Source organism: Thermobia domestica, chromosome 17, assembly GCF_964235325.1.
Source record: "Thermobia domestica chromosome 17, izTheDome1.hap1.1, whole genome shotgun sequence".
NCBI classification, from domain to species: domain Eukaryota; kingdom Metazoa; phylum Arthropoda; class Insecta; order Zygentoma; family Lepismatidae; genus Thermobia; species Thermobia domestica.
Genome location: NC_137470.1, coordinates 176,007,160 through 176,034,574, shown reverse-complemented (window position 1 = coordinate 176,034,574; position 27,415 = coordinate 176,007,160). Strand labels below are relative to the sequence as shown.

Below are 27,415 nucleotides of genomic sequence, written 5' to 3'. Positions count from 1 at the left end.
AATAGGAAAAGAAACCTTTAATTCCGTAGAACTGTGGGTTTAAGAGGTGCGAGACCGTAGGCCGAGTAAACGCAGGTGTCTGGGAGCGGAGGCCCTAGCTTGCCGAAATCTACCCTAGGCCGGGTCATTAGGTGTCTATAGAACAGGGCAAAAAATAAATTAGCATTTGAACATGATTTCTATGCTTTTTTTTTTTTTTTAGAAACTGCTTTTGGTCATTGTTGAACATGTTCAAAAATTGTCTCAAATGTTCTACCAGTAAACAAAATAACAATGGTTAACCTCCTAACAGTGGTTAATAGAAACTGCTCTAAGAGTGTTCAAAATGTACATGAACTTCTGCTTCCTAACAGTGATAATTTGCTCTAAAAGTGTTCAAAATATACTCCGTCTATTTAGACAGCCTCCCACCTCTTCCGAACTTCATCAAAATAGTCTCAAACATTTGTGTATCGTTTGTGCGCGTCTGTGCGCTACAGGAAGTGTGAGATATTGGTTTATTTAGTTTAGGTACCAGCTCCCCAGCAACGCCATTTGGAATCAAAATGGTCTCATAAGTTAGTCCTCGTTTGTAAACGTTTGTACAACGAAAACTGCCTTTATGTTGAAAAAGGAGTGCCAGATTTTGGTGTATCTCATTTGGAGAACAATTTGCGATACGTATGGCAAGATACCCCCCCCCCCCACTTTAGAAAATTGAAATAATGACTAGGTCAGTCGTTTGTACCATGTTTGTACAGTTTGTACCGAAAATATTTTCGTTTGTACCATTTTCCTTATAGGGTTACTTGAGAGGTCAACTGATGGGGGCCTATCTTGGCGCCAAGATAGGCCCCCCTTTTCAGAGCACAAAAATTGAAATACACCATTCAAAAGCAAATCGTTTGTACCGTTTGTACCGTAAAAAGTTTTGTTTGTACTCTGATAGTTTTCGAGAAAAAAGATATGACATTTGGGGGGCTATCCCAGTTGACCTCTCAAGTAACCCTATAAGGAAAATGGTACAAATGAAAATATTTTCGGTACAAACGGTACAAACGTAGTACAAACGAATGACCTAGTCATTGTTTCAATTTTGTAAATGGGGGGGGATATCTTGCCATACGTCTTGCGATTGCCTAATGGGTTTGAGTAGGTTTTCGACTCTTAGGCCTAGTCTCGTCCCAAGCTATATAATATAGCTTTAATCAGATTTGTATACTGTAAGTTTGGCTCGAATGGTCCCAGGTCTTCTAGACTAGACTCAAGAGCCGAAAACCTACTGAAATCCATTAGCGTTAATCGCAAGTTGTTCTCCAAATGAGATACACCAAAGTGACTGATGATGGATGAAATGGTGGAATGAGAATGTGGTGGGAAACGGGAATACCCTGAGGAAACCTATGCACACGATATTGTCCACCACTAACTTATTTGGCCGGGGATCTAACCAGCTCTTCCACGCACCAGAGGTAAGCAGTTTACCAGTGAGCCATCGTGCCCTCTTCTTTTGGATTCATGAATGTCTATGTTCATAATCTGTTTTATAAACAAAAAAAAATCTAAATTTACGGTTAATTCACTCAATATATAAATATAAAGTAGTTTTATTTTTCATATTATTATATATCTTGATTAGTATAGTAAATTGAAAAGCAAAATGAAACTTATTTTTTTCTCGTGATAAGATTTTATGGTATTTCAAGTTGGTATCACTGCGTCTAGCAGCAGCAGAAGTAAGAAGCGCGGGAACATCGCTCCATATGTAAGAACAGTGTTTGCGCATATCATAGTGTGCGAATTTCACGTGAATTAGGATAACACCATATATCCAAGTTTGCGATACGTTTGTGTAAAGTTAGGAGTGTGATTTGCTTACTATTTTTGAAGCTTTAAGGGACTTGATTGAAATAAACGGGTAGTTTTAGTTAATTTCTCTGTCACCAAGCTGCAATAAGAAGAGTTGGGTATTTTTTTTGGATCGCCATATTGGTGGCAGTTGCATCATCATTTGGTAAGTCAATTCAATATACTAATTACTAACAAATACTAACAGTCATCGACTGGACTCAGAGCCCAGAATATTAGATTTAAAAATCCACATAAAACAGGAAAACAGGAAATACGAGTTTAATGTATTGCATGGAACTAATCCGGTTTCGGGAGTCATTGTAAGGGCAAAGTTATTTTATTGAAACATTAGTTCTTAGCGGCAAAACTATTAGTGAAATTATTTTAAAATATGTGTTATTTTTTATTTTATTTTATTTATTTTGTTTCTTTAATTTTTTTACGCAAAGAATAGCTAAGTTAATCATTCCACTAAGGCGCTCCTTAGCTTTGATATACTTGCTTCTAGTGCCTTCTGGTGGGAATTTAATGAAGTATTTCCGTTATTTCATCAGTTGAAGATCGAGCGCCGCTAGTTTGTGCGTCATAGCAAGATCATTTTATTTTGTTCTTTTCTTTATGTTTTCCTACATCATTCCGTGTAGTATTGGATTCACTTTGCAGGTAATTACATATTTAGTCTTATGCGATAAATTGCCGTTTGTAAAATTACTAGGTAATATGTATTCTTTGCAATTATTTTCTTTTTCCTTCATTACACCTGCCTTCATCTGTGAATTCCATTCAGGATTCGTGTTTCTTGCCCATCTTAGTGATTGTTCGTTTACGAATCTGCTAAAGAAGAATAATGTCGTGTATTTTTTAAAGGCATTACTGCTATGTCGCCCGACCACATGAAAATTTAGAAAAAAAAGGAATATTATTTACTTACTCCCTCAAAATACTAGTTTCTGACCCTGGCTCACTTGAAAGTGATTATTGCTCGAAATACAGTGTGGACGTATGGCACAAAAATTAGTGCATAAAACAGGGACCAACTTGCGCTAGGTGGAAACTAAAAGTACGAATGCTATCTAACAGACTCAGATTAGGGGGGGGGGCGAGCGGCAGTAAGGGAGTGTGTACATAGGAAGCAGGCGCGTCAGCGGCGGTGGGTATGCCAATAAAGAGGGTAGTGGAAAAACACTTTATATGTCATAAAATGCATTGTTTGTGTGTTGCACAGCTTTAGAGGAGATACTAAATGTCATTCAAAAAAGTACCAACATTTACTTCATTAAGTTAGATTCGATTAGGTTTGGTTAGATGTTCGTCTTATTTTCTGAGGTTTCAATTCGTTTCCAAGTACGTTCGAACGATAAACTGTTCGCCTGTTTACTAGACCATGCCTTTCACACAATTTGAACAACTGATACTTCTTATTTTTGTATAACTCAATAAAAATCAAACGCGATATCTCACAATCTTGTCATTTACCGCCATTTTCATACTGCCTTCCCCATCAATCATAACAAATGTACGTCCGACAAATAATCCGATCCGCCTCCATCTTAGTGCCGCTTAGATCATCAAAAACAACTAACAACTACAAATATTTTCTTAACTTCAACTATTTCCCTCACCTGACTTTCACTCACTCTTCCTCACAAACCAAAATAAATTCTCCAATTCATCTGGTAAATTTTCTAAAACTGGTTCGGCGATACAGCAGTTCATCCTTTTAAATAATTGGTCTTGATTATTAGCACAAAATCAATAACACGAGAATTAATATTTACACTTTCTAACCTTTACTGCATTTAAATCTTGTATTATTAATAGGGATATAAATTTACTTTTTGATGTTAAACTACAAGGTGAAACAACAGTTTATTACACAACGAAACTTTGAAAATAGCAAGATTGGCGCAGTATAATTCAACCAATCTTTTTCATAACACTTAAGAACAGTAAGTATAGTGGATACGCAATTATCGGTATAATTTATAGAAAAGTGCAAGGAGCATTACTTTGATACATGGTAAAGAACACACCTGAAATATATAAACAAATGCTTGATTGTGGTTGGCTGAAACTGGAAAATGTGAATAAACCTTTGTCTCTGGTTGTCCATGGTATTTAACGGGAACTTCTGTAGACTTTTTTTTTTAAATTGGTTTTATTAACGGTTCTAAATAACAAATTAACAATTGTTCCTCAAAGTTTAAATATATTCTTCCTTTCTTGTTAGAGATACTTGTAATTAAGGATTATGGACTTAACCATCGAGCAACATTCCAGCGTCAAAATTTGACCCTAAATCACTCATTTTTATCACAGTCGTCCATTGTTATGGGCAATTTTAGGAATTATTATTATTATTATTATTATTATTATTATTATTATTATTATTATTTCCTAGATCTGACTTGGAATGTGCACAGATATTACGTGAATTAAAATTAAATGGAACAACAATGAAAACTCTTGTTGTGCATCTCTTTTTCGCTTACGATTCAGGCAGAGCGAAGGAGTTCTTCAACAATAGACTCGGGCTCTTGACTTTCGAGAAATTGCTACGATTAGAAAATCATTACAAGGAAAATCCGTGCAACCTCACTCACAGACGGCGCTGACATCTAAATTATTATCTTATTAAGAGCCATTGGTATGCAAATCATGTCACTGAATATTTTTTTTTTCTTGTAAGGGGAAATGCTATAATTAATCTCAATTTTTACACTTGTATTCAAAATAAGATCTTTTATAAAATTTTAAGAAGTAAATACAAGTTACAATGGAGTTAAAATTAGGAATTAGATTTCCGGGCTTTCGGCATCTATGGCCATGTTAGTTCGTCACTAAGATTAGGATTAGGAATTAGATTTCTGGGCTTTCGGCATCTATGGCCATGTTAGTCCGTCACTAGGATTAGGATTAGGAGTTATATTTCTGGGCTTTCGGCATCTATGGCCATGTTAGTCCGTCACTAGGATTAGGATTAGGAGTTATATTTCTGGGCTTTGGCATCTATGGCCATGTTAGTCCGTCACTAGGATTAGGATTAGGAGTTATATTTCTGGGCTTTGGCATCTATGGCCATGTTAGTCCGTCACTAGGATTAGGATTAGGAGTTATATTTCTGTGCTTTCGGCATCTATGGCTATGTTAGCCCGTGACTAGGATTAGGATTAGGAGTTATATTTCTGGGCTTTCGGCATCTATGGACATGTTAGCCCGTCACTAGGATTAGGATTAGTAATTAGATTTCTGTGCTTTCGGCATCTATGGCCATGTTAGTCCGTCACTAGGATTAGGATTAGGAGTTATATTTCTGGGCTTTCGGCATCTATGGCTATGTTAGCCCGTGACTAGGATTAGGATTAGGAGTTATATTTCTGGGCTTTCGGCATCTATGGCCATGTTAGTCCGTCACTAGGATTAGGATTAGGAGTTATATTTCCGGGCTTTCGGCATCTATGGCCATGTTAGTTCGTCACTAAGATTAGGATTAGGAATTAGATTTCTGGGCTTTCGGCATCTATGGCCATGTTAGTCCGTCACTAGGATTAGGATTAGGAGTTATATTTCTGGGCTTTGGCATCTATGGCCATGTTAGTCCGTCACTAGGATTAGGATTAGGAGTTATATTTCTGGGCTTTCGGCATCTATGGCTATGTTAGTCCGTCACTAGGATTAGGATTAGGAGTTATATTTCTGGGCTTTGGCATCTATGGCCATGTTAGTCCGTCACTAGGATTAGGATTAGGAGTTATATTTCTGGGCTTTGGCATCTATGGCCATGTTAGTCCGTCACTAGGATTAGGATTAGGAGTTATATTTCTGTGCTTTCGGCATCTATGGCTATGTTAGCCCGTGACTAGGATTAGGATTAGGAGTTATATTTCTGGGCTTTCGGCATCTATGGACATGTTAGCCCGTCACTAGGATTAGGATTAGTAATTAGATTTCTGTGCTTTCGGCATCTATGGCCATGTTAGTCCGTCACTAGGATTAGGATTAGGAATTAGATTTCTGGGCTTTCGGCATCTATGGCCATGTTAGTCCGTCACTAGGATTAGGATTAGGAGTTATATTTCTGGACTTTCGGCATCTATGGCCATGTTAGTCCGTCACTAGGATTAGGATTAGGAGTTATATTTCTGGGCTTTGGCATCTATGGCCATGTTAGTCCGTCACTAGGATTAGGATTAGGAGTTATATTTCTGGGCTTTGGCATCTATGGCCATGTTAGTCCGTCACTAGGATTAGGATTAGGAGTTATATTTCTGTGCTTTCGGCATCTATGGCTATGTTAGCCCGTGACTAGGATTAGGATTAGGAGTTATATTTCTGGGCTTTCGGCATCTATGGACATGTTAGCCCGTCACTAGGATTAGGATTAGTAATTAGATTTCTGTGCTTTCGGCATCTATGGCCATGTTAGTCCGTCACTAGGATTAGGATTAGGAGTTATATTTCTGGGCTTTCGGCATCTATGGCTATGTTAGCCCGTGACTAGGATTAGGATTAGGAGTTATATTTCTGGGCTTTCGGCATCTATGGCCATGTTAGTCCGTCACTAGGATTAGGATTAGGAGTTATATTTCCGGGCTTTCGGCATCTATGGCCATGTTAGTTCGTCACTAAGATTAGGATTAGGAATTAGATTTCTGGGCTTTCGGCATCTATGGCCATGTTAGTCCGTCACTAGGATTAGGATTAGGAGTTATATTTCTGGGCTTTGGCATCTATGGCCATGTTAGTCCGTCACTAGGATTAGGATTAGGAGTTATATTTCTGGGCTTTCGGCATCTATGGCTATGTTAGCCCGTGACTAGGATTAGGATTAGGAGTTATATTTCTGGGCTTTCGGCATCTATGGACATGTTAGCCCGTCACTAGGATTAGGATTAGGAATTAGATTTCTGTGATTTCGGCATCTATGGCCATGTTAGTCCGTCACTAGGATTAGGATTAGGAGTTATATTTCTGGGCTTTCGGCATCTATGGCCATGTTAGTCCGTCACTAGGATTAGGATTAGGAGTTATATTTCTGGGCTTTCGGCATCTATGGCCATGTTAGTCCGTCACTAGGATTAGGATTAGGAGTTATATTTCTGGGCTTTCGGCATCTATGGCTATGTTAGCCCGTGACAGGGATTAGGATTAGGAGTTATATTTCTGGGCTTTCGGCATCTATGGCCATGTTAGTCCGTCACTAGGATTAGGATTAGCAGTTATATTTCTGGGCTTTCGGCATCTATGGCTATGTTAGCCCGTGACTAGGATTAGGATTAGGAGTTATATTTCTGGGCTTTCGGCATCTATGGCCATGTTAGTCCGTCACTAGGATTAGGATTAGGAATTAGATTTCCGGGCTTTCCGCATCTATGGCCATGTTATTCCGTCACACATATGAGGGATGACGTCCCTCGGCTGTGTGGTTTAAAAGTGGTGTATTTTATACTAATGTTTAATCCTATAACTATTACATTATTATAGTTGTTGAAAGTATTTTGTGTATAATTATTATAATTCTGAATGTTTTGATGACAGATACATAATATTTCGTCAAGACTGGAACTTGAAACTGTGTGGAACATCAAAGGGAGAGGGTGTAATAATAACAATACACTCACACCATAATGTTCAGTTTATTAATTCATACGATGCAGGATTTGAGTATGTTCTAATCAAACTTATAAACAAATTATTAGTTATATATCTATATCCTAATCCTAACTACATACAAAACTACATGAACTGACATAAATTAAAGAGGTATGTGCAGTTGACGTGCAAAGTTGAAATTTTGTAAGATTGTAGCTTTACGGGACTAACCGACAGGAAAATTTCCAAAAATGAATATTTTTAATTTTTTTTGGGGGGGGTATAAAGGGAGATGAAGAAACACTCCATGTTATTTAAATGGGCATTTTTGGACCTATAATCTCATATTTTAGGTATTTGGAATTGGAATAAACTTGAAATTCGGCATACTTGTACGTTTTCGTTAGTGTTACCTAAGTAAATCAGTAAAAATAAAAGTTTCCAACATTAGAGTCGTTTTATGGGGGACTGAAAAATCTTTCCCATGTTATTTATATGGGACGTTTTCTACACCTCAAAATGTTTAGACACTTTCGTCAGGATTAGAATGATGAAATTTGGCATGATTGCAGCCTCCCAAAACTAACCGACAGGAAAATTTCCGAATTGAGTATTTTTAATTTTTAAGGGGTCTAAAGGGGGATAAAGGGATTCCCATCTCATTTAAATGGTCATTTTCTTGTGATACAAAATATTGTCTTTTAGATAGCGGAAATAGAAAAATAAACTTGAAAGTCGGCAGAATTGTAGGTTTAAGAGATACGAGGCCGTACCCTTATTTAAGGTAAGGGTGTGGGGGCGAGCCCCCACCTGGGCAAATTCAGGTAACGTAAATAGCAAATGTAAGAAATTCACTGTTGATGCAAAGGGTGATACATGAGTTGCGAGGCCGTAAGCCGAGCAAACGCGGGAGCCTGGGGACGGAGCCCTCACCTAGCCATAGGCTAATATAAATACAAGTATATACATATAACCAGTTATTAAAAAATAGAATAACACGGCTGAATATAGGCCTACAAAAACAAACGACTCAGATGCCTGAGTCGAATTATTCATGCTCCTCTTCTTCCTTTCAGTGAACCATTATTAACACTCTATAGATCACTATAAAAATGGGTGGCAAGGATAGTAACTTTGAATAGTATGAAAATACTGCTTGACTTTACTTCTAATACGTACAGCTAAATATCTATAATTTCGCGATGTAAAAGTAAAATTACGGCTGTGATTTCTTGATCTTTTATTTGCCCAGCTTGTCGTTTCATATCTTCTTAATGAATCCACTGTTACCAGCCCTGATTTCTTCTCGTATTCCAAAGACTACGGGAAAGGGCAGCACTAGAGTTCTATCAGCATACAAGTACAAGGTACCATAATACTTGTAGTGTGGAGTCTTATTAAAGTAGCTAAATGTAATTGCTGAGAAACAAGGTCCCCATTACAAGCAGGACTCTGAAACAAATGCCTCCTTTAAAGCGCGGCTGGGAAACAGATGTTCATTATATGCAGGGTTGGAAAACAGGGACCCATTATAAATGGAGCTGGAAAACAGGCCCCCATTTCAAGCAGGCTCGAAAACGGGGATCCCATTATAAGTGAGGTTTTGTAACAGGTCCTGTATTGCAAGCAAGATTGGATAAAGGGGCGCCATTACAAGGGAGGTTCTCGTTACTTGCTTCATAATAGCCTAGTGCAAAACAATATAATATACCGTTGTTGCATGTCAGTTTTATCCTATTTGCTTTCTCTTATTATTTGGAGATTATATTACAGCCAGTTTTTGTCTTTAATTTTTTTGGGGACCCATATGAGAGTGGGGCTCTTAGCTTATACGTTAAATCCGGCACATTACACTCGTAAACATGAAATACATGTTTTCCTACTATTGAGAAATTTCGCTACGAGAGTGGAGTGGAATTACCTACGCTAACGACGGTGGCGGCGTTCATATCCATATTCTCATTTTAACAGTAAAAATAATATTTTTATGTCGGACTATTCTTCCTGCAGGGTTACTTTTGGCGCACCACTCGAAATAATGGTTGAAAAATTATAATTATTTCACTTTTTTTTTTTTTTTTTTTTTTTTGCCTTCTAAAAGATTTGCGCTGGACGACATGAAAATATCTCACTTGGCATAGGTAAAATTCAAACGGAACAACAGAAGTAATTGTCCAAAAAATTACATTTTTTTCGATTTGTTTATAAATATGGCTTCCTAATGTATGACATGAGACCTACATTGCTAAAACACTAACCAACCGGTGCTAGGTGGCCACTAAAAGCATTAATGCTATCTAACCGAGTCGGGGCAGGGCGAAGCAGGTGGACCGCGCGGCAGCGCGGAGGTGTGTCTGAAAGGAGCAAGCGCATCAGCGATGGTGGGAATACACGTAAGCGAGGAAAGTGAAAAGAAGTGGTTTTTGGCAAAGGTACAAGTTACAATAACGCTTGCCATGGTTTCATACTAGTAACACTGCGCTTGTGAACATAAAATACAGCTTCTGTACACTGTCGGTGGAGAATAACATGAAATAGAGTCGTCTTTCATATGCCCTCATTATTTAATCCATCTTTAAGCACTTATGATGATTTTACACTAGTAAACCTAAAATACAGGTGTATTACATTGTATTAAATTCTGTCGCCTGCAGATATGTGTTCCTTACAAATATGTTTTTTTTTTTCATGCAAAGTATTCAATTTTCCAGTAAAACTTCCAAAATGTGGTGGGCCAAAACTACACCTGCACTCTATTCTTAATCACTACCGTTATTATTATTTTATCTTACAAGTTTGTATGATTCAAACGAGGCTACTATAACTTAAAATATTAGATACAAATAATTGATATTAATGGTTTTGATAGTGGGATTTAAGAATCACATAATGAAATTTTAATTTATTTCGAACCCACAGAGTTCTCATATTTTAACCGATGCCAGCGATATATATACAGGGTGAGTCAAAATAATGTTACAAGCCAATATATCATATAAGAAAAACATTAAGAGACAATGTACAATACAGAGGGGCCTAAGAAATGAATCAAACATTAGATTTCCCCCGCCCCCCATGTTGGGGGGAGAGGGGTTAACGTGAAATGTTCAAATGAGAACATAGGTCGAGTGATACCTCGTTCGAAAGAGCTTGAAAAATTGAACAATTTTTGTAGGAAACAATTTTGATATGGGGCACCGTTTTCAAGATAGACCCCAAATTTGGTCCTGTAGCAGATAAAATTTCCAGTACTTATAAATCGGAAACGTATGAGTAGGAAACGATTAAACAAAAAATGAAAAACGAAAACATCATAGGCAATGTGGAATGATGTTGTCGTGGTGTCCCCAGAGCCCTAATCATGGGGTCCCGGGACCAATTTCAAAATTTCAAATGGGAATATAGGTTGAGTGATACCTTGTTTGATAGATCGTGGAAAGCCAAACAGCTTCGTACAACATTTGTTTTCATTTTGGGCAAGCCTGTTTCAAAATGGCCGCCAAAAATGGTTCCACATTCAGATAGAAAGTGCAGTGTTCAAATTGAGTATTACACGCCAATATCAATCGAACTACGCATCAAATAAGAAAAGTGTTAAGAGTCAATGTACAATACAGAAAGGCTGAAATTTGTGTTTAAGAAGATCCCTCGCCCCGATTTTGTACGGAGGGGTGTACATAGTGTTGTAAATAGAAAAAAAAACCGTTCGTATTTTTTTTCAGAAACGTACGTTTTTTTAGAAAAAAAAAACATTGCCTCTCGTTTTTTTCCTAATTTCGTTTTTTTTTTTTCAAATAGTCATTTGTAATGCATCTTACGTCTATTTAAGTATTAAATATTTTTATTCAGGTATAATCCCCGTAAAGCGCAACATAAATTAAACGCTAGATACTGATACGCTACAAATATTTTACAATTTACATGAATACCATACCTATTAACAATTCGGGTTTCAGTAGTTTTCATCAATATCAACTAAGAAATAAAAGTAGAAATGAAATTTTGTTTTTTCGTGAAAGCAGGCCTTTAATAAGTACGTAAATAATGTCACGAACAGTATAAAATTCCAATAACTTGTCTAAAGGTAAAAACTAATACTAATTTGCCTAATAGTATTTTTCTAAATGTCATATATAAATAATTTGTCGACTAGATATATATGATATGCACAGCCGGCTCTAACATATATGCAACACGTGCATTTGAGTGGAGCGGCAAGTTTGGATGGTCCGGCAAAATCTGTCATAAGAATATTATTTAAATTAAATATTTCTTGTTGGAAACAGACTTCATGATGATGGTAGTTATATTTACTAAGCTGACCTTCTATTTGAATACTACATTCATAAATTATGTTTAGGTTGCATTAGTTTAATCCACATGGACAATGCTAAAGTAAATGGTCGAATAAATCCGAGCACAAATTGCTTGATTGTTGCCAAATGCAAGAATTCAATTCTCGAATAGTAGTGAATATCTGTTCCATTTAGTAAGTTATCACAGTTTTGATATGACAACTAGTCTTGTTTTTGTCAGAAACAAGTTCCTTATGATTGAAGATAGAAACAAGTTTTTTTTTTTAATGTTAACAGATATAGAAGAGAAATCAAGAAATAAAGATAAAAGAGCTAGTTGCACTGGAATTGCAAACTGATACATTGAGATTGAAGCTCGATAGTGAATTCTATAAAAAGGATTACCATCTCTCCTCTGCAGGTGTGTTTGCTTTATCTTTCACTAACATAATAGATTAATATAAAAAAACAGACACAATGGGATTGCATTTTTAGTAAGTATTTAAGCCTTTCTGAGTGCAACTGCACTTACCCTTACCTTTATTGTTCATGCTAGAGTAGCATACTTAAAATCATGACTTTTAAGATTTGTTCTTTCTGGAGAAAGGGGGAGGCAGCAAATTATGCAATTGCATGAGGCGACAAATTGGCTAGGACCGGCCGTGATGATATGTATATAAAAGACATGAATATAGGATGACACAATTTGAAGTGATGCAGGGTGTTTCAAAATTAATATTAGGATTTTGAAACTTTGTAGTATCTATTACAATTAACTTACAATTATAAATATTATATCAAATGAAAGAGCAACTCAAACAGTTTTGTACGCACGCATGTACATGCATTGTTTCTTCTGTCTGCCGTTAGAAAGAGCAAGCAGCAAAGATGATGACTAGAGAGCAGAATTTTGTGTGTGTGTGTGTGTGTGTGTGTTTTAATAAAGACTGAATCTGTACAGTGCAACCGTCTGTGTGAAGAATATTATGGAGACGCTTGCAACTACGTCCTTATCGTTTGCAGTTGCTACAGGTCTAAAGCCTACAGACTACGGTTTATGTGAAATATTGCTGCATAACTATGAAGATTTTCTGCATCGTGTTGTCTTCAGTGATAAATCGACATTTCACCTAAGAGCTGATGTGAACACTCATAATGTTTGTATCTGGCCGTCAGCAAATCCTCAGGAGATGGTACACTTGAAACGAGACTCCCCTAAATTGAATGTGTTTTGTGCCATATGGCGGAAACTTTATGGGCCTTTCTCGCCTATCGACTAGATGTGTGCCGTGTGACGAATGAATCTCACATTGAACACTTGTGGCAAAGACTGTTTGAGGTGCTTTTTTACTTAATGCATTGCTTATAATTGTACGTAAAATGTAATAAGTACTACGAAGACTTAAAACCCCGAAATTCATTTTGAAACACCCTGCATTTCTCACCAACAGTGTTAGAACTAAGATGTAAAAAGGAGAGAAAATTTTCATTATAAAGTTATTGTTTACAACAATATTATTATTAGTCGAGACTATAATAACAACACGAGTTAGTAGTAGAAAAAAAATGTAATCAAATGTATACTCGGTGGCCCAGGTGGCCAAAGTGGCACACACGGGTGTGTCATTTGTTTAATCCGCTCCTGTGTGGACACTAATTAAGATATCGGGATATTATTCTTGCAAAATATGGTTGGACTATAGTTTATCATATTAATTTTTTTCTTCTGGTGTCGAATTTCCTTTACTTCTTTTTTCCCTTGTAGCTTCCTTCGTTGTAGAAAGACCTCCTTAAGACTTGCCAGGTAGATACCTCAGATGGATACCTACTGTTGACATCAATTGGACAGGCCTGCTCGCAGTGTTTCCAATCAGGGAAATTAAAAATTTCCTAAATTTGGGGGGAAAATTAGAAATTTTTGTTTATAAATCCGTACCTATACGTCCGAGTGCAAGTCAACTTACGCCAATCGAACATTTGTCCTTACTTAACAAACGCAAGTACAAGTCGTTACAATTAGGTAATTAGGGAACGCACGAAAAATTCGTATTTAGGTTCTAACCCTTGATTTTTCTAGTTTTTCCCTACTTTTCTGTTTACCGTAATGTATTTTTGGTAATTAGAATTTTTTTCCCTTAAATATCGCCATAATACTTGTAATATACAGGCACGTAGCCAAGGGGTGGGTCCGGGGGGTCCGGATCCCCCCCCTTCAAGACCAGAAATGAAAAAAAAATAGGGAAGGATGAAACATAATGAAATGAGAAAAAGAAGGATCAGCGTTAAAAATAAACTACAGGAAGCTTTTGGTTACTCTTTCTTATGAGGAAATTTGTATTACTTGCAATACATGGTGGCGAGGTGAACGAGATATCCTGGAAGGGAATTTGAAATTTCTAGAAAAGTTCTCAGAATTTCTGCTACTAGTCAGGGAGATTTCAAGCTTCCGAAAGCATAGTGCCGTTGTGTAACAGCGTGGACATTTTTTATCATAATTTTTCATCATCGCATCCTTGCAGTATCAAACTGATATTTCAAAAACAATTTTCTACTGCTCCTTTAACCTCTCATTTGGAACAGACAGTAGTTGACAGAATAATAAAAACAAAAATTTATGTGGAAAAAAGTTGTTAACAGTTGATTGAACAGAGAAAGGAACGCGGATATTGTAAAATATTTTACAAGACATTATTGAGTATGTACTTTTTATAATAGTTAAGGCCATAATGAAAAGAAAATTGTTATATTTGAATAAACAGAAGAGGGATGTAAATATTGTATAATCCTTTACAATACTTTTTTTTTTTACTCGAGATTGCTTCTTAGTTTATTAAAATACTTACCAAGATATCCTCACAAACCAATATATGTTGATAATAAAGTAGTTTAGATTGATCGAGCTCCTGGACCTTCAGAATTTCATGTCACTTCCCCCCCCCCCCCCGTTACGAAATCCTTGATAAACGAACCAATATATGTTCCAGTAAAATTGTTTAGAATGATCGACCCCTGGTGTGATGACCATAATATTTCATTTAATGGACCCCCCCCCTTCAGGAAATCCTAGCTACGTGCCTGTAATATATATTAGTGGTGTACCACTGTTTAATTTAAGATAGTTTGCGTCTGTCTGGTAGCAGTGTTACCAGCTACAGAAAATGTTAATTCCAGATTTTAGGGGGAAATTTTGGAAAAATTATCTGTTTTGTCTCTATTATTTCCCTCTTGTTGGCTATATCGGACCAAACGTACAAATATCTAAAAGTCTAGTCTTTGCTCTACACAACGCACTATAGAAAGTTTCAATAGGATAATTAGGGGAAGTACAGTTGAGGTTTACAGTAGATCTCGTTCTCTAATTGGGAAGATAACTGATTTTTTTAAAGGTAGAATGAGATATTTTTTATTGACATGCTTACTTTATTAGACATCGTCACAATACTTGTAGGATATATTAGAAGGATACCAAAGCTTATTTTAGGATAGTTTGTGTGTGTCTGATAGTAGTGTTACCAGCTACAGAAAATGTTAATTCCAGATTTTAGGGGCAAATTTTTTTTAAAAAAATCTTCTTTTATTTCTATTATTTCCTTCTTGTTGACTACATTCGAACAAACGTACAAGTGTCCAACAGCCTGATCCTTAGCCTACACAGCACACCATAAAAAGTTTCACTAGAATAATTAGGGAAAGTACAGTTGAGGTTTATAATAAACCATGTTCTGGAAATGGTAAGAAAATGGTGGATTTCTGAGGTAGAATGAGATTTTCTTTTAAATTTCATGCTTACTTTTTTATATATCGCCATGATACTTGTAGGATATATTCTTGGAGTACTAAGGTTTATTTTCAGATAGTTTTTGTTTGTCTGATGGCAGTGTTTCCAGCCAAAACAATTAATTCCCGATTTTAGGTGAAAACTTCGGAAAATTTCCCTTTTCCCCTCTATTATTACTCTCTTATTGGCTACATTGAAACAAATGTACCACTACCTGAAAGCTTCCTCTTTTCCCTACAGAACGCACCATAAAAAGTTTCAATAGGATACCGGTAATTAGAGAAGCTGTAGCCCCGATATATTTGATTTTTGCTTGTGAGGCGTAAAAGCTGTCAAAATTTCATGTGTATGACAGAATTTTTTCTTTCCCTCTTTGAATGAAAGCCAGCGACTTCAGGATTTCACTGTACCTTGTCAACACACCAAAGATTTTAGGTGACTTGAACCCTTTTAGCAGTAGTGGTACTAGATACAAAAAAAATTGAAATTCGGTTAGGGAATTTTTTGTAAATTTTCACCCCTACATTTCCCTCAATAATTTCCCACCCATTGGCAACACTGCAATGCGACTTACACCAAAAAATAGCCACATCCATTTTCTAAAAAACAAGGCCTTAACCATATCAATCAAATGAATGGTTTTTGAGCAATAAGTCACTAACTGGAAATGTAAGAAAACGCCAAAAATGACCTGGGGCCGAAAGGAATAATCACACAATTTTGCTAGTATATTGGTACACAGAAACAAAAGATTTGTAAGTTACGATTGCTTCGACTCAAGTTCTGTTGATTATTTCAATAATCTGCAACGTAAATCAATAAATAATAGTTGCCAGAAAAAAACAGACATTTGAAAAAAAAAACATGAAAAAGAACGATGTTTTTTATTGAAAAAAAACTTCACAGAAAAAAAAACAGTTTTTTTACAATACTAGGTGTACATGGAATTTTCAAATCGCAACATAGGGCGAGTGATACCTCTTTGATAGATCGTGAAATACCAAACAGCTTACTACAAAAGTTGTTTTGATTTCAGGCAAGCCTGTCACAACAGCATTACCACAACCTAATATCCTGTAAAGTAGTAGAATAACGTTTAGTAATTCTACGGGTATGTACGATGTTAAAAATTGTAATTTCTATCACTGTAAAGCAAATAATTTCAACACTTACCATGTTACAAATGATTTTCGATATGTCCTTCATCCTGCTCCACACACCTCCGTAAGCGGCGGCATAGGGATGTTCGTACATCATGTAGTATCTCTGGAGTGATAGATGCACACACACCTTGGATACGCGCCTTCATATCATCAGTAGTTGTTGGTACGTTGGACATTACCCGATCCTTAACATAACCCCAGAGGAAAAAAATCAAGTGTTGTTAGGTCAGGAGATCGTGGAGGCCAGTGAATAGGCCCAATCCATTTATTCGCCATACGGTGGTCCAATAAGGCTCTGACCTGACGTGCGTTGTGTGCTGGAGCACCATCATGTTGATACTACATTCTTATACGTTCAGCGAAAGGAATATTCTCTAACAACTCCGGGTATAGTACATCACTGATAAATGCGGCATAGGTATCACCAGTAGGACGTCCATCAAAAAAATATGGCCCAATGATATGGTTACCAAGGATGCCACACCATACATTAAGAGACTACCGATGCTGATGAGCAACTTGTCTCTGCCATAGTGGATTTTCCCTAGCCCAATAATGCATATTATGTCGGTTTACGTGTCCTGTGTTTGTAAATGTAGCTTCATCGCTAAACAAGATGGTGGATATGAAGTTGCGCTGTCTGTTTTCCATACCTTCCAACCATAGACAAAATTGCAATCTGGCATGAAAATCATTGCCTGATAGTTCCTGATGTAAGATGATGTGATACGGATGAAACATGTACTCGTGCAAAATACGCACTACAGATCTTTGGCTAACTCCACTGGCCTAAACGAGGTGTCTCGTCGTAACATGTGGGTCTACATGCACTGCTGCCAATATTCGTGTTGCACGTTCTTCATTGGTTGCAGAGCGGTAATGACCCATACCTCGTCCCCGGACAAGACTACCATGTTGCCGCAAACGTCTCTCCAATAGCAGAAATGCCATGTGAGATGTTTGTTGGCGTTGGGGATAGCGCATTGCATACATTCGTGCCGCTTTACGATAGTTTCTTCTACATTCGCCCAACACCAGTAGCATATCTACTCAATGATCAAACACCGCCATTGCTCTATTTAAACGCTACACAAACTAATAATATTAATGCGATAGTGTTCGTTTCCTTGTATGGAAAACTTATCACCAAAGTTGATAACCCGTTCTTTCTACACATTTGAACCGTTCAACACACAACTACAGCCCCTACCTACAATATCCACACTGCCACTTCCCTTTAAGTCACTAACACTCTCACTAACAGCTAGGCAATGTAATATCAATGATGATTTTACGTTGAACACTATTACTCAACAAGAAAAAAATAATACCATACTATTCACACTGCATGAACAAACAACACACAGGTACATTCAAATGTTCTCAGTAGAACAATGAAAATCACATTCCCCGTCCCTTGTGTGAATGCAATATACAACGTTATCGTTGTACAGTGAAACCTCTACTAACGGACACCTCTATAAAGCGGACACCTCCCTTAACGGACATATTTTGTAATCCCTAAACACTGTAATAGGAAAAAACATATTGGAAAACCCCTCTAAGGCGGACACTCTCTAGTACGGACACGGACAGCCTTTTCTGTCTTTTATAGGTATTACTTACCTCCGTATTACGGACACTTTTTCTAGAAACAAGTTGAAAAATGTAGTAAAAATAATTTTTTAGGAATTCATACATGTGTCGCCAAGGAAGCATTGTGACATTTTGATCCCTCAACTGTCTGCTTAGCAACCCAGACGAAGCGTTCCACAACATTCCCACCCAAGCTGTTTTAGACACAAAAGTGATTGACAGTTGCCCGCCGTTTGGAGAAGACAAGTTTAGTATTTTTTGCCCTCAGGTATGTATATTGTATCAAAAAGGACACTTCTGGACTGCAATTACCCCACAAATTAAACCGCCATACTGAAAACGTAGGAAGTACTGATAAGTGTAAAGTACAGAGAACTATAACATGTTATTTCCATGTTGTGCCTCGAACATAGATTATTGGATGACAGCGGATAATGCAGGTAATATTTGTAAATAGTCTAAATATGTGATTCATGTTAAAAAAATTTAATTGTATATTACCTTGTTCAGTAATTTACATAAGAAAATATTGAAACCTCTTTAAGGCGGACATCTCTCTATAACGGACAATTTTTGATTCCCCACGGCTGTTCGCTTTAGAGAGGTTTCACTGTACTATGTTCCGAAGGCCATCGGTTCCATTCCGCAGGCAATGACGTTGACGGGCTTTCCTTATGGGGCGTTTACACTTAGTCGATTTGCGTTCGATTCAGTTGAATTGACGTCACTTTCAACTTAATCGACCGTGTAAACGGGACTTCAACTTAATCGCTTGATGATCGAAGGCGACTAATCGACTGGCAACTGAATTTAAAAATGTTCTATTTTCTGTGGTTGAAATAATTGAACACATCCATCAATCTGATTCGGCCTAGTTGCTTCGATTTAGTGGCAAATGCAGCTAGTCGATTTAGTCGTGCGACTAAATCGACTAAGTGTAAACGCCCCATTACTCTAACTGAGCACATGTTGAGATGTTGCCTACAAGTAGGGCCTAATAGGTACCTTCCTATCCCTTTCTCATAGGATTGTAGTGATTGAGGAACGACGTCTCTTTGCGCATACGTATTAGTATTATTCATTGTCTTATTATTTTCATTCATATTATTATTATTACTAATTTTATTATTATTTTTCGTAGTAGTATCCTTCTTCTTCTTCTTATTATTATTATTATTATTACGTTAATCCTTATAGGTCGATTTTGCCCCCGAACATTTTACTTGCTATTCACTTACAGTATAATGATGGAACCTCGTGTTTGACATATTTTTAGGCCTGTCTGTATTGTACATTGACTTTTAACACTTTTTATTTGATGCAATAATTCGCGGGATATTGGCTTGTAACACTCAGTTTGAACACTGCACTTTCTATCTGAATGTGGAAGCATTTTTGGCGGCCATTTTGCAACAGGCTTGCCCGAAATCAAAACTTTTTTTTTTTTTTACTAAGCTGTTTGGTTTTCCATAATCTATCAAAGAAGGTATCACTCGACTTATATTCAGATTTGAAATTTTAAAATTGGTCCCAGGGCTTCATGATAGGGCCTTGGGGCACCACGACAACACCATTCCACGTTGCCTATGGCGTTTACCTTTTTTATTTTTTGTTTCATGTTTTTCTACTTAGCCGTTTCCGATTTATAAGTACTGGAAATTTTATCTGCTACAGGACCAATTTTGGGGTCTATCTTGAAAACGTTGCCCCATATCAAAAATTGTTTCTAAGACGCGTGCCCCTTGAGAGGTGGTAAGGATAAAGGACCTCTCAAGGGGCACGCGTCTTAGAAAATGGAGATGATGGTCAATTGGTGTAGATTGATGCCTTCTGCGGTGTTCTGGCTTCTTTTATCCAGAAATGTAGCTAACTTCGTTAACTTTCGTTACTTGGAGCTCGCTGACGAAGATTGACGATGTCTTCTTCGTGGTTGTTGTCTGAAGTTGTTTACAGCCAGTACTTGTAGAGTCTTGCAATATGCAACCACACATTACAGTGATGTTGGAATGCACAACCTCAAGGCGTATCAAGGTTTTTCATCTGTAGTCCTTTATTTGGCAATTTTTATTGGCAGCAAAAACATGCTTTTTATTGTCATAAAAGTATATGTTTCTCGATTTTATCGGAAACTACACATCAGAACTTACTCTTGCATGCACTGATATACGTCTCATGATTGGACAATATTGTAGTGAAATAAAAAAAAATGAAATCTTTGAGCTTAACGTCCAGCAATTGTGTCTGTTAAGCTAGAAAAAATGATGATTAAGGGAAGTAAATGATGATGGACGAATTGGTGCAATGATATTGTGGGAGGAAACTGGTATCCCCTAGACAACCCACGGACACGATGTTGTCCACCACAAACTTGCTTGACCAGGAATCGAACCAGGAATGGTAAGCGCTCTACCACTGAGCTATTCTTGTATTGAATTATAGATTGTGGTTTAGGAGTAAGAAATAAATTTTGGCTTATATTTCTTTAACCATACCACGTACTGTCATCTTGGTAGTGTCAGAGGGTATACTTCAGTACCCTTGCTTTAGTATATTCGCATTGAGAAAACAGAAAGGTAGTAAGCACCAACATGCAAATTTCTCAGGAGATGAATAAAAACGAATTACACGAATAAAAACACTAATTAATTCCGATTCTTTCTTTCTTTCTTTCTAGAATTCAATTTTCACTGCAGACCTTTCATATTGTCTCCTTCCCCTTGTCTCCTTTCGCACAACATTAAACATGAAATGGGTAGTCAGGATATGCATTTAGTTTTAAATCTAAGAGAATGGCGCTTAGCACTTTTCTGCTTTCTGGGGGCGTATTGTGTAACTCGTTCAGCTTGATTTTTTAGGTTTAAATATTTTTTTAAAGTATTTTGCGAAACTACGTACAAGATTTTACCCGCTGCGGATCTAGAAAGTGAAAACTAGGTGGGCAGCCAAAACCCAGACTATGATAGGTATATCATGAGTTTAGTATAAATTATTTTTGCCACTTAAAAACTTCGGGACTTATATCCCTTCATCCCGTTCTAGATCCGCCACTATATTTTACACTAACGCATATCATTTTGTTCTGCCCAACTAGTTCTATCGATATGTACCCTATGTGTCTCATATTTGGATATATTTCTTTTTTCGCCAAACGCTATATTTTTAACTATATCTTTCATTCCCATCAAATGAGTGGGCCGTAGAAGGTAACGCCTTGTCTTTGGGCAACGTAAAATTTAAAAAAGGGGCATTAGATCTATGTCGATGGTAAACATGCTTCAATATATATAAAGAGAGAGAGAGAGAAAGAGAAATCAAATGGTGAAGATTTTTTTTTTAGCAGCATGGTGATACAACACTAGAATTAGGGGGCACGCTGGCCCAGCAGTTGAATGCTTGCTTCTGGTGTATGGGGTCCATCATTCGATCCCCAGCCAAGAAAGTTTGTGGTGCACAACAATGTGTCCATTGGTTTTTTCTCACATTTTCATTCCATCATTCATTTGCCTTAGTCATCCGTATCCCTTAGCCTAAAGGGCACAATCATGGAACTTAAAACTGAAAGATTTCATTTTTTTATTTCACTACAATATTGTCTAATCATGAGACATATTTCAGTCTCATAACTGACGGTCACGACAATAAAGTGTGTGAAGTGCAAGGATGTTATAAAATAAAGGATCTGCCCATACAACAAAATCGTGAAGCCATACGTCACAGCTTCGCCACACCTACTCTTCTCACTCCGCACCACTAAGATCGCAATGTTTCGAGCCAATCATGGCGGAGACGAGAGTAGCCAATCAGACGTTCCACCTCAGACGATGCTCGATTGTTTTTTGGCTTCATTGAGTTCATATGATGAAGATACGTATGGGCAGATCCTCTATTTTATAACATCCTTGGTGAAGCGTGTACCCTTTGGCGGTTCATCACGAGTTCAGTTAAGATATGCTCTGGTAAAAGAGGGAGAGAAGTGCTATGATGAACACAAAACTGTGTGCAATATACGTATGTATGGATTCGCCAAACGTTAATGATATTGTAGAATTTACACGATGTTGTTTCTTGTTCCTTCTGTTCTATAAATGAAAAACATATAACGGGACAGGCATCAAATTATTCAGTTGCATGCACAAAGACTTTTTTTTTAAATTTTTATTTTACTAGCGTTCACTATCAGCTTCAAATGACGTTAGACCTGACCCGTTGCAACTCATATATCCTGAGAAATTGTAGTAAGGAGTCTTAAGCTCCACTTTGTCATTATCCAGAAAATACACTTGCTTCTTAGAAACCCACTTCATCACTACCTTATCTTGTGAATCAGACTCAAAAAATAAAAATATGTCTCCAATACAACTGAAAAATTAGAATACACTAGTTCAGGAAAAACGTACATTGTAAAACAACTAATTTCTTACGTTTACAGAAAACGGCTGTTATTTTTGTGACCGGTCATTAGAAGAAAGAGAATCTGATTATCCCTGTATAACGGCCCAACCATATAATAGAGAGATTTGCCCCTCAAATGTTTCCTCCCAGGTAATATATTATTCTTTCTTGTTGATGTAATTTAAATTTTATAACGGGTGTCCGAAAATTCACACAATATTTGAATTTTGCGGTAAGGTGTTGCCTATGAAAAAAAAAACGACAGCGTGACAGCTGATAGTTTAGGGTTATTAAAAATGGAGCACTACACGAAAGAACAACGCGTTTTCATTGTTGAGCAATATTTTAAAAATACTAAAGGTTTGTTAGTTACAGTTCGCAATTTTCGTACAAAATATGGTCTTAATAGTAATTTAAATTCATCAACTGTGAAGATATTATTTTAAAAAGAAATAGGGAGACTGGATCAATTTGTGATCTTAAACACTCTGGCCGTCCTTCAAGTCGTTCAACGCAAAACATCGAAGCAGTTCGTGAGCGTGTTGCTGAGAGTCTAGGAACATCAATTTGACACGATTTGGTCAAGATTTGGAAGTTTCTCTAAGCTCTATACAGCGCATTCTCACAAAAGATTTCCATCTTCATGCTTACAAAGTCCAACTAATTCAAGACCTCAAGCCTCCTGACCACAAACAGCGAAGAGAATGCGTTGAATGGATTCTGGAAAAACAACATGTGAATATTAATGTTTCGACAAAATTATCTTCAGAGATGAGGATCATTTTCATCTTGATGGCTTTGATAATCAACAAAATTGATGCATTTGGGGTTCGGAAAATTCACGAGTGATCGTTGAGGAACAGGTGCATCCACAAGGGGTCACTGTTTGGTGCGAATTTAAGTGTAAAGGCATCAGGCCTACGACCACCCACGCCTTAAAGGAGGAAATTGAGTTCTGTATTAACGAAATTCAGCCGCATTTATGCAAAACAGTCATAGGAAATGTCAACAAAAAGGTAAATATTTGCCAACAAAGCCGTTCAACCGATATGCTATTCCATACATAACCCAATACTGTATACTTCATGAATCAATAAAAAAAAATACAATTTTTAATTATAAACCCGTGTTTTCTATCAGAATTACTTCTTTTGGGACCGGTTTTATATTGTGTGTAATGTATTTATTTGTTTTCAACTCTATTATTCGGCAGATGGTTCTTATAATTTGTTGCTATAAGTACACTGTTGATGTATTCATGTTGCAATATTTTTAATATACCTAGGTATGTATATTGCATTTTAAACTATGTACGTTTCAACTAATCAAAATTTGGAATTGCTACTACCTACAGTACGAAATTATGATTACTCTGTACATTTTTATTCATTATTTATAGTGTTGAAAAATAGAAACGAAGATTGGTGAAAATCGCATTAACAAACCAAAAGATGCAAGATATTAAAGCAGTATGTTTGTAATTGTTAGTAGTATCTGTGTATCTGTGGCACTACCAAAAGTGTCTGTATTACTGTAAGAAAAGACATGATCTGATATTTAATTGAGTATAGGCATACATTATCTGTTTCAGCAGAACTATCAGTTACTGACAATGAACAACATACATTCTAGAAGCTCGTTTGTGATCTCGATTTTCTCAGAAACTACACTATAAGGCGTACAAGATTTTTGATTCAAATATGATATTTCGATGCATATTTGGTTCAGAAGACACAAAATTTTTGAACGGCCCCTAAATCGAGTTTTCGAATTTTTTTTCATGGAATAAGCACATCATACTGAGTTAAGAGGACTTCATACCTCCACAAAAACGCACAGAACAGACCTTCCGTTTTGAACATTTTTCTCAGTTACGACTAAAGATATAACTATGGAGTTTTTTTTATATTCTTCACAAAACATGTCGGCACAAATCCTTCAGAACAAAACTTTAAAAATTTTCATCCTTAATGAGTAAATTTGGTATAAAAATGGGGAATAAACGTCATTTTCACATCCAATTATCTCCAGAACCCCACATGCTAATAAAAATCCGTTTTGAAGGAATTGTGCATTGATCTTTGCACTTGACATTCGCACTATAACTTGTAAAGTCAGTTTTGATATATCGATACTGTACGTGGAAAACGAAACCCTTGTAACAGCGTAAAGTTTCTCTGCACTGTAGCGACATCTTGTGCTTAAAGTTCGACAGGGCCTAAGCCCCACCCACAGTAGAATTCGGAGGGATACAATAAAGTAGTTCGCGAGGGAAGATCCGCATGCGACGTCTGCTGGCAAGGAAAAGCAGCATTATTGTGTGTATTGTGTGACAGGTGTAATATTTTTTGACGTGTGCATTTCAAAAGTTTACTGAAGTCCCCAGCATGAAGCCAAGGAAGAAAGTAGGGATCACTGCCTTCTACATCCGTCCGATCGAGGAGGCGGTGGTAGGGATGTATCTACATGAGCGCAGAAGCAAGGCCAAAATAAGAAAGATTTTTGCTTATACATTTGCTTTTTGCTCATTGCAACAGAGATTATACTCAAAGATTTTTGCCCTACACCAACTCTACTAGCAATTTGTCGTTGTGTATATCTTCCTTCCGCCAGAGGTGTTTTGATAACTTCCACTTTACGTGGAGAAAGATCTCTGGTTTTCACATTATGCAGCGATTACAGGACTTCACAGACAAAATTTTAATACACAAAACACGTCACGATCACTTTAAACTGGCCCATTCGAACTGTTGAACGCTTTGAATGTTGTAACTGCTTACGACTGCAACCACAACACTTCAGACTGTAACTTGTTGATAGAAACCACAATCGCTGTATTAGAGACCTGCACGGGCCGGGCTCGGACTCTGTTATTTCTTTGGGCCGGGCCGGGCTGGGGCCGATTATTGCATTTCTTTAATAGTTATTGACTTTCGGTAAACGATAATTAGAATAAAGGCAAACGCTGAAGAAGTGTGCCCGTGAAAAATGTTACAAAATAAAACTTTTAAAATTTATCGGGCCCGGGCCGAAAAATTCGGTTCGTGCAGGTCTCTGCGCTGTATACAACTGAAACACCACTTTCAGAACTTTCTCCTCCACTAATGTCATCTGCTGTTCAACGGTGATATCATCACTTCAACTGTACAGTAAACAAATGAAGGATCCTCTATTGGTGGTTTAACCCTTAACTCACATGTTTTTGAACTCCTAAATTAGGGCTGCAACATCAGCTTTGCATTTTACGGGCGTGAGTCTAATAATTTGAACACGTCTGTACACATTTGATTGATTAATGACAGTAGGAAATTACTTTTGCACTAGTGGTTGATACTATTTGTTAAATAATTATCTACCATTAATATAAATAATGGAAACTATATTAAACTCTTTATTGTACCTTCTTGCGTTTATATATTTTTCAAAATTTTTGGGTGGGTCCGTGCCTACCCGCTAAAGCCGCCACTGACTCTAACACCATGTAAATATACTGTAGATTTATGAAACGAAATGTGGAGAAAGATAGGGACACTTTAAATGTATTAATATTGTATTGCATAATGAAAGTTTCCTGTATATGAATTTCAAGAGTATATATATATATATATATATATATATATATATATATATATATATATATATATATATATATTGTGTGTGTGTGTGTTCCCGTGTATGTGTTTATTTCATTGTTCACGTACTAATTCAGGTGTTTTTATTATTGTAGTAGAATAGCATATTTTGCGGTTTGTTAGAATTGTCTCCTTTCTAAGTGATTTGTTCTTAGGAAGCTAAATTTGTAATAATATGTGTTACAAGACCTATGCGACAATTTTCGGAAGATTATTCCGGACACGAAAGAAAGACTTTTTGAACTTTAGTGCAACTAGTTTCGGAGCTGCAAGATGCCGAATGCGTAGGAAATTGAATTTCAAGGGAATATAATTTTAAAACTACTCAATGTAGAGAGTGCGGCTTCCTAAATTACTGTCGAAGTCATATCTTTTCTATTTACAAATGTTTGTTTCAAAATTATGTATTGTGTCCGGAATAACCTCCCGAAGTTTGTCGCATACGTTTTGGAACACCCTGTACATGTACATATAGCTTTATTAAGTTTTTTAAATATTATGGAGCTTACAAAACGAAATGTGAGGAAAGATAGGAACACTTTAAACTTATTAATATTGTATTACATAGTGAACGTTTCCTACGAATTTTAAAAACGTGTTTTTTTTTCCTTTTTCACCTAATGATTCAAATGTTTTTGTTGTTTAGTGTAATATGTTTTGCCTCTTGGAACTCGCATTTCTATTGCATTTGTACTTGACGTAAGCTAAATTAGTAATAATACACAGGGTGTTACAAGATCTATACGGCAAATTTTGGGAGGTTATTCCTCTCTCACACACAAAAAGTTCTTTTGAACTTTTGTTTAGTCACATTGACACCCGTTTAGTGACACGTTGAAAGGATTGTCACTCCGTTTGACATTTCAGTTTTGTAAACTTGACATTCCAGAAGGGTGAAATTTGACGTCATTCTGGAGTTTTCTGCAATCTGTTATTTTTTGGTAGCTAAGCATAGCTTTCCTTTTCTTTCCTCCCCCTCCTTTTTTTTTAATTTTCTGTCATTTGTACTTCAAGGAAACCAAATTAATAATAACACTATTATGTACTGTATATATGGAACTATTACTTATACAAGTAAAATAAATCAGTATATTCTGTACCCCGAATTATTATTAAATATTTAAAATTTGACGAATT

At 36.7% G+C, this 27,415-nt stretch overlaps 1 protein-coding gene across 2 annotated transcripts in view; it reads left to right on the top strand.

The window, feature by feature from the left end:
• The first annotated feature begins 1,774 nt into the window (after window positions 1-1,774).
• LOC145673822 (uncharacterized) overlaps window positions 1,775-27,415 on the top strand; it is a 44,590-nt gene continuing 18,949 nt past the window's right edge. The window contains exon 1 of one of the 2 annotated variants that reach the window (XM_081743596.1): window positions 1,775-1,993. The gene's annotated coding sequence lies outside the window, so the exon portion shown is untranslated. Of the gene's footprint in view, window positions 1,994-2,390; window positions 2,494-27,415 lie in introns of those variants that run through there. The other variant, XM_081743595.1, reaches the window with a different exon arrangement.